Source organism: Cucumis melo, chromosome 1 (assembly GCF_025177605.1).
Source record: "Cucumis melo cultivar AY chromosome 1, USDA_Cmelo_AY_1.0, whole genome shotgun sequence".
NCBI lineage: Eukaryota > Viridiplantae > Streptophyta > Magnoliopsida > Cucurbitales > Cucurbitaceae > Cucumis > Cucumis melo.
Window position 1 is genome coordinate 3,693,178 of NC_066857.1, and position 9,159 is coordinate 3,702,336.

The 9,159-nt window shown below is 31.9% G+C and overlaps 1 long non-coding RNA gene across 1 annotated transcript; it reads left to right on the top strand.

The window, feature by feature from the left end:
- Window positions 1-359: 359 nt before the first annotated feature.
- LOC103495659 (uncharacterized) lies at window positions 360-1,370 on the top strand. The gene is made up of 2 exons (XR_538894.3): window positions 360-601; window positions 1,022-1,370. It is a non-coding gene; the product is annotated as an uncharacterized LOC103495659 (long non-coding RNA).
- Window positions 1,371-9,159: the final 7,789 nt, after the last annotated feature.

A 9,159-nucleotide genomic window follows, 5' to 3' on the forward strand; every position in this document is an offset into this window, starting at 1 on the left:
TTGAGAATCTAGATCAGTTTATATTAGTGATAGAAATCTACCATCGATGTATTTTGTTACATAATTGTAATTCTTAAAAAATGTTACTATATATATACTCCCACCAAATATAATTACTCTAAATAATACTATTGCAATATAGAAAGAGTTTTAAAAATGTATAACCCAAAAAGCTAACTAAACTAAGTAATTGATGGAACCCAACAATGTTGAATTGTACCATTAACATTTTTAACATTATCTAATATGAGTCTATCACTTTGACATGTCTGTCCATTGAACAAACTCCACAGTAAGAAATCTTAGCTTTGTTTGAATTTTCTTGTAAATATAAGCTCATTATTCTTTAAAAACTTATTTGCCTTTGAAAAATTGGGACTAAGGATGTCCCACCTTGAAATGAATTTTCTGTCATCTCTACTATAAATACAATTGAAATCCTACGATACTAATTCTCATCCCATCACCTCCAGATTGTTCATATCTCTAATATATACAAAGAGAATGAGTTCCAAGGCTTTCATCTTGCTCGGTCTACTTTTTGCCGCTGTCCTCTTTTCCTCGGAGACGATAACGGTTACAGCAAGGGATGCGAAATTCAGTGAGTTTCATTTTTTCAAACCTACAATGTGATGTACTCTTTACCTTTAACTCCTTTGATTAGTGTTACGTGCAATATCACTGCTACAAATTTGGGCTTTTATGACAGAAATAATTTTTTTTATTTAGTTGATGTTTATGACAAACAAACCGTCAATGAAATCTTTAATTACAGCTTAAATCAATATAGGTTTTTGAATTAGTTTTGATGGACAATAATAAACATCAACAAAAACTATTTGTACTTTGACGTTGTTTTCTGCCGTTAACAAAATTATTTTTGCTGATGTTAAAAGTTCTGTTGACACTACTTCATTGATCTTTCTTTTTTTTGCCAATCAACAAAGATCTTCGTTGAAATTTTTAGTTATCTCAAATTTGTAGTAGTATATGTTGATTTTATTAATCATTTACTTTGTAGAAGAAGCTACGACGGAAAGTACCGGTGAAGTTGACAATGTTGAGAGCCACAATTATGGAGGAGCCCATTCTCGAAACCTTGCCGAATGCATCCACGGTTGCGACCGAGGTTGTTGCGAATGCTTTCGCGACCGTTGCATCAGGTGCTGCTAGTTTTGCCTGTGGGGCTGCTATTGTTGATGGAAAGCCTCAAGCTAAGCCTAAGAATAATGCACATGTTATTGTGTTAACTTTAAATAAAATGGGCTTTATTTTCTGAAGTTGGTGTTTGCAGTTTGAGTGTTTGTAAGTTATGATGAATAAATGCATATGCTTGTGAGATTAATCATAAGTTAATCATATTACAATTATAATATGGTTCTCATCAAAGAAATGTGGCTGCCTAATTATTAATTATTTATGTTAACTTTCAATGCTGTCTAATTAATTAATTAAAGATGGTTACGTTTTTCTTTTTGGGGAATTTGAAGTATCTATGGATCAAACTATTGACCTAATTATGCTGGATTTGCAAATAATTATGCTGGATTTGCAATTATTGTTGAGAAGAACCCCTCGTAATACTCTATTTAACTACACTCTGATTGAGAACCATTGTTGGCATAAACATCTCATTGCTATGGTAGGAATAAGAAAAAACAAAAACAAAAAGATTAAAGCAAAACAACATAACTAGGAACACATAAATTAACGTGGGACAATTACTAATTGGAGATCCAAAAAAAACATAGACCAAAAGAACTTTTTCACTGTGTGAAAAGCTATTATGATCACATAAAGCAATTCTCTCTTCGACCCAATTACAAAAAAATAATCTCTCAAAGCTTTTATACTACCCAGGTCAGTTACGTTAATCTCAACAAACTATACAATGTAAAAAGAGAAATTAATTAGATATACATGAAGATTTTTTAGGGTGGTTGGAGCCTACAAAGTTCAACCATATGACTTAAAACCAAATGTTAAAAGAAAGAAGTAGAAAATAACCTAACAATAAAACAAAATATATTATATAATAAAGGATTAAAAAGACAATCTCACAACAATCAACAGCATTGCTTTAATATGAGAAAAGAGAAGGAGGAAACGAAAACGAAAGAGAGAAGAAAACTCAAACACGTAAGAACAAAATATTATTTAAATACCTATTTAGCACTTTATCTACGCAACTATATGCTCGTATTTGATAGTTATGATTTGGAAAAGACCTTGTACTTCTATCTAACATAAAAATTAAAAAACTAACAATAAAATTGGGAGCACTACTCTCTCTTGTTGATGTATGGGGTACAAAAATTGCTTTATTTTGTAATAATGATGTATGTTTTATATAGTCTAGTCACCTAATTTTGTCCGATCTTATTTAAAATTAATCAATTACTAGATTGATTTTTGCTTTAACTTGACTAATTTTTTAATTTTGTGATTAACCACTTTTGTAAAAAAAATATTATTTAACTACTTTTAAATTAAAGTTTCGTGGATTGTTTGATTAGAGTAACTAAATCAATTAATTAGTTTAACTAAGTAAGTGGAGAAATACTGGAGTACTTGGTCTGAGAGAAACAATAGAATTTTCGGTACTTTTACTATCAAACTATTTTAAATATGTGGGAAGAGTGTACAAGACTCATAAGCAACTGGTGCAGCAAAGATCCTTGTTTTAAAAGCTATTCGACTGCAACGATTGCTTTAAATCTCAACGCCTTTTGTAATTAGCTCTCGGGCTTTTCTCTAGCCCCTTTTATCAATAATATTTAGTGCTAGGTTTGGTCTTAGGCTTCTATCGGAAGTCCCAAGTCTCCGACCTATGCCATTTCTCTTTAAAAAGAAAAAGTAAGTGGAAAAATACTAAATATGGTAACTCTTTTAATTTGGTTTTGGTTAGTAGAGGCTCCATGCCATTTTGAGATGAATGAATAATAATCTCTTCTTATTTTTCATCCATGGGAGACACAACACAAAAGAAAAGAGACACAACACAAAAGAAAAAGTGAGGCCAAAAAAAAAAAAAAAAAACAAAACCTTAGAGATTTTTACAATCTTCACGTCCCCTCTTCTTTATCCAAATCTCCAACAACCTCCCTAGCCACTTCTTCTTTCTCCACTTTTTTTCTTTTACTATTATTTATTTATTATCTTGAGTTTCTCTTTTATATATTTTTTTTATTTATTACATATTTTTTCGTACCTTGTTGTTTATCTATTTTATTTATTATTATGTCTTTCCTTCGTTAATTTATTCTTAAACTTTATTTTCTATATATTGTATCTTTATTTTTTATAATTAGTATTTTTTTATTTAATTCTTTTTTATAGCATTGATTATGCTTCTTTAATATAATCTCGTCTTTTTTACTCTTGTTTTATGCTTCTTTAATATAATCTCGTCTTTTTTACTCTTGTTTTATGCTTCTTTAATATAATCTCGTCTTTTTTACTCTTGTTTTATGCTTCTTTAATATAATCTCATCTTTTTTACTCTTGTTTTTACTTATCTAATTTTCCTATTAGGCCTCATTTTTCTTTTCTATTTAAAATTTCCAATGTTCTAAAATCCTTCCAATTTAAAACTTTTTTAAAATAAATACTTTTTTAATCATTTAGAAAATTTGTCTCTAATGTTATAAATTTTTTTTGTGCTTTTCAAACATTCAAAATTTAATCTATGGCTTCTTAAGATTTCCTAATCAATCTTTTCTAATAATTTATATCGTTGTTCTTTAACAAAATCCTATAATGGAATCTAGGAAACACTACAAGAAATCGAAGTTTTTAATTTTGACACACAAAAAGGCATCGGAAGAAACATTGTCGAAAAATATGCCTTATCCTGACGTCAATTTTCATACATCGTGCAAAGAACCTTTTTCCAATACATATTACTTGAAAAACTGAAAATTGACCTTCCATAAAAATTCTTGATAGTTTCTCCTTTCAATGACCCCTTTCTTGACGGTTTTTTCAGAAAACGTCAAGAAATAAAAACATACAACAGTCAAGAAAGGTCTTTTTTCTAGTAGTGTCAAAGCATTATGACACTAATCAAACGGATGAAACCCAAAAATTCTAAAACAATTGAGGGGAGGGGGCAAGTCTACATCAAGGACCAAAATCATTACAAGAATGAATGTATCATATCCGCATATGCTACTCTAATCCAACACTTTATATCAAACTAATTAAGTTGAAAGAATGAGGGGGCATGTCTAAAGCAAAAAATGAAACTTAGGCACTTTAAATATGTCATACTCAAATGGATAAACTCAAACTTTCTAAAAAGGAACAAGAAGGGAGGGGGACATGTCTAAAGCAACCAATTCATTACCATTAAACTCAATAAATGGCTTCAAAGCATCATGACACTAATCAAATGGATGAAACCCAAACATTCTAAAACAATGAGGAGGAAAGTCTACATCAAAGGACCAAAATCATCATAAGAATGAATGTATCATATCCGCATATGCTACTCTAATCCAACACTTTATATCAAACTAATTAAGTTGAAAGAATTTGGGGGGGGTGGAGGGACATGTCTAAAGCAAAAAATGAAACTTAGGCACTTTAAATATGTCATACTCAAATGGATAAACTCAAACTTTCTAAAAAAGAACAAGAAGGGAGGGGGACATGTCTCACTAGAAGAAATATAGGCTTTAATGTTGCTTGGGAAAAATGAAAAAAGAACATTAATGTCGGTTTTGAAAAGGCGGACCTTTAATGTCGGTTTTCCACCGACATTAAAGACTAAGCTTTAATGTCGGTTTTAAAACGACATTAAAGGTCCGCCATTTTGAAAACCAACATTAAAGGTCCATTTAAATTTTAATTTTAATATTTTTATTTTGTGAAAAAATTAGACACTTTAATGTCGGTTTTCCACCGACATTAAAGGTCCATTTAATTTTTTTAATAATTTTTTTTGTGAAAAAATAACATTCTCTCTCTTACTTTACCCTTTTCGACCGTCTGCTATACGAAGAACTCGATTTCTCCAAATCTTTTCGACCATCTCCAAATCTCTTGTCTTCTCTGAACGACTCCCCTCCATTTCTTCTTCGATGGTTGTTCCTTCTCCAAATAAGTGATCGACGCCACCATTGTTGTTATGTTCGCCCACCCTTGGAAACAAATTCGGCCGCATTTCTCTCCTTCTAAAGAAACTCGTCCGCTCGTCCGCTCGTCTGCGTCTTCCTCTCACATTCTCATTCTCCCTCTCACATTCACAACAACGACGGTAAAATTTCTATCTTCTTTCAAGTGGTCACGATTTTTGTAGTTAGGTTAGTAGTTGGTCGAGTTAAGTTTTTGTAGGGACGGGCAGTCCTATAGTTTTTTGAAGGGCAGGTGGTCCCGTACTAATTGTTGTTTGTTAGATAGTTTGTACGTATACTTTAGTTAGTGAAGGAACATTCTATTGTATATACATTGTTTATTAATCACGATCTTATATATTATCTTTATATTTTTGAGTTTTCACTTACAGTTGTTGGTTGTTTATTTAAATATGTGATTAGGGAGTTAGATGATTTTATTTGTTGTAGTACCATGTAGAAGGGTGGAAAGGTGTGCTGATATTTTAGGTGTTGGATGATCGTATTTGCTGTATAGAAGTGTGGAAAAGTGTGCTCGTATTTTAGTGTTGGATCTTATGCATTTGTTGGATCTTATGCATTGTAGGTGTTGGATCTTATGCATTTTAGTGTTGGATCTTATGCATTATAGGTGTTTATTATTGGTTTGCCATGGATGGCAGGATGTGTTGTTTGATATGTGTGATTATATATATAAGTGGATATATTGGAGGATTTTGAGTAGTTGGACTTATAGTGTTGAATATAGTTGTGTTTATTTATGTGATTATATGTAGGTGTTGGACAATGTGTATTTGTTGTAGTTCTATATGGAAGTGTATGCTGGAATTTTAGGTATTATTGTGTACATTGCAGGTGAACTAGTTATAAGGCATTGAGTAGTAAGCATTATAGCCAGTGTGCAAGCCATTTTTTTATTTTTTACAATATACGATGACGAACATTTCCGGACGTAATTCAACTCAAATAATATCGATTTTGCCGTCATAAAAACTATTATAAATACGACATTAAATGTGTCTTTAACGTCGGTTTAAAAATGACATTAAATGTGTCTTTAATGTCGGTTTAAGAACGACATTAAATGTGTCTTTAATGTCGGTTTAAAAACGACATTAATAACAGCTTTAATGTCGGTTAAAAAAATTAAAGACCTCTTTAATGTCGGTGGAAAAACGACATTAAAGATGTATCATAAGCGACATTAAAGACATCTTTAATGTCGGTTTAAAAACAACATTAAAGACAACTTTAATGTCGGTTATCCACCGACATTAAAGATGAACCGACATTAAAGAACTTCGATAACACTATCAAAGATGTCGGTTTATAACCGACATAGAAGGCCTTTAATGTCGGTTTATAACCGACATTAAAGCCCAACCGACATTAAAGGCTTTTAATAACGCTTGCAAAGATGTCGGTTGCCAAGTGACATTAAAGGCCTTTAATGTCGGTTTTAAATCGACATTAAAGGTTAGATTTCTTGTAGTGTCTAAAGCAACAAATTCATTACAATTAAACTCAATAAACGACTCCAAAGAATCATGACACTAATCAAATGGATGAAACCCAAACATTCTAAAGGAATGTGGGGGCGGGGGGGGGGGGGGGGGGGCAAGTCTACATCAAAGGACCAAAATTAACACAAGAATGAATGTATCATATTCGCATATGCTACTCTAATCCAACACTTTATATCAAACTAATTAAGTTGAAAGAATGAGGCTGTCATGTCTAAAACAAAAAATGAAACTTAGGTACTTTAAATATGTCATACTCAAATGGATAAACTCAAATTTTCTAAAAAAGAATAAGAAGGAAGGGGGACATGTCTAAAGCAACCAATTGATTACAATATATCATTCTAAAACAATTGGGGTGGGGGGCATGTCTACATCAAAAGCAACAAATTCATTACAATTAAACTCAATAAACGGCTTCAAAGCATTATGACACTAATCAAACTAATTAAGTCAAAAGCAACAAATTCAGGACCAAAATCAACAGAAGAACGAATATATGACTACCATAATTGCAGGATAGTCATATCAATTCATAATATATCATGTTTCTATATACTACTATAATCCGACACTTCATATCAAACTAATTAAGTTGAAAACATTACATGTTGACTATCATTTGATTGTTCTGAACTTCGTTCCATGTTGGAGGTAGCTTATTGACAGGATAATCTTTTTAAAATTGCTTTGATTGTAGCTTGTTGCGATTCAACTATACTTTGCAAGTGAGCAATCTGTGCATTTTCTTCCTTTGTGTTGTGTTGAATTGTTTCATTTCTAGCATTCTTTGGTCTTGGTCCCCAACCTTGTCCTTTCACATGCCCCGATCGCTTACCCAATACCCGTTCACATATTTCCCTTTCTAGAAGAGGTTCACTCCCTTCTTGTGATGAAGTTGTTTTTAATTCCACCATCTCATCCTACACCATAATTACATAATAGTATCAATACATTATAGGTTAACAAAAATTTCAACAATGAACATACAACTTTACTTACATATTTTGCTTTTGCCTCATTCACCCACCATTCTTCTCATTGGAATGCGTGAGTTGAAATAATTCAATCTCACTTATTTCCTTTCCCTCTTCTTTCTACACGTGACAACCAAAATTATAAATATAAAAAGTATTTATAACTACAATACAAAAATAAATGTCGTACCATTTTCTGCTTATGGTGTAAAAATGTTGAAGTTCCACCTCGATGGGTGAATGGAAGTTTAGATCGTGCCTTAGTATTTGCTTCATATCTACTCTTAAAGTCTTCTTGTTCCCATCGATCACATAAACGAGCCCAATCTGAATCTCATGCCACTCGTTTATCACGGTGTTTTCAGGCTTCAGCTAGAGAGTCATACTTTTTGTAGCTTTTGTGTAGTGAACAACGAAAGTCTCTATACAACACGCTCATCTAATGTTCAAGATAATCTTGTACCAAAGGTTCTTTAAGTCTAGAATGAAGTAATTCTAGCATTAAGAAATAAAACAAATTAGTTTATACTTGGTCTAGAACAAATTACATAGTATTTCCTTAAAACTAAACTTAAATAGCTTACTGAAAGTCTATCTACTATCTCCCTTTTCACCTCTTTCGATACATCTGACCAATGTTCACATTCAAGTGGTACTACCGCTCGTACCTCTTTTCCAATTTGAGAGTTTAACATGGAGGAGTCCTTACAAATTGGTTTTCTATCTTCAAAGTCAATTCTAATTCGAATGGAACCATTTGCTTGGACATATTTCTCAAGTCCAACCCATCTAGTTGCTCCTCGGCCTTTTGTTTTTGTACTAGAACCTACATAAGAAATATTAATATTAAGACATCTAATGTTGTATGAAAACTAGAAGATTTAACATAGAAATGAATACATACTTGGAATATCTGAATCTATAGACACCACTTCTTGCTCACCAATACTATTTTGATTAGAATTGTTTGCTTCGTTCACATTTTAAGATGACCTACTACGATTTCCCAGTCCAAAATTTCTTGACGACATCCTACAAAATATTTTGATGCATAAATATACCTATAAACATTAAAGTAAGTGAACAAACAATGTACAATTCAAATAGATGCATAAATGAAACCATAGTTAGTTATGTATAACCTTGGCGTAGTATGACTAAAAGTTAGTAGTTATCACAATCTTCGTCATTCATTGACTCATCGCTAGAATTATTTGAATCAAAATCTTCTTCATCAACCAATGCTTCATCGGTTGAGGCTTCTTCATTACTTTGTGCAATAATATCTTCTTGGTCTCCAATGATCGAAGGTTCAACATCTTCTCTATTAAAAGTTTGTGAATCTAGGTTATGTTCAACTCTAGGATAACATGTAGATATGGTTTCATCCAATGTTACTTCTAGTTCATTACTTTCTATTTCTGGAATATCCCACACATGTCTTGGTTGAATTTGTTGAACAATCTTGACCAAGTTTGTAATCATCTACGTAGAAGACTTGTGCTGCTTGACTTACAAGGATAAAAGGCTCATCTTTGTACC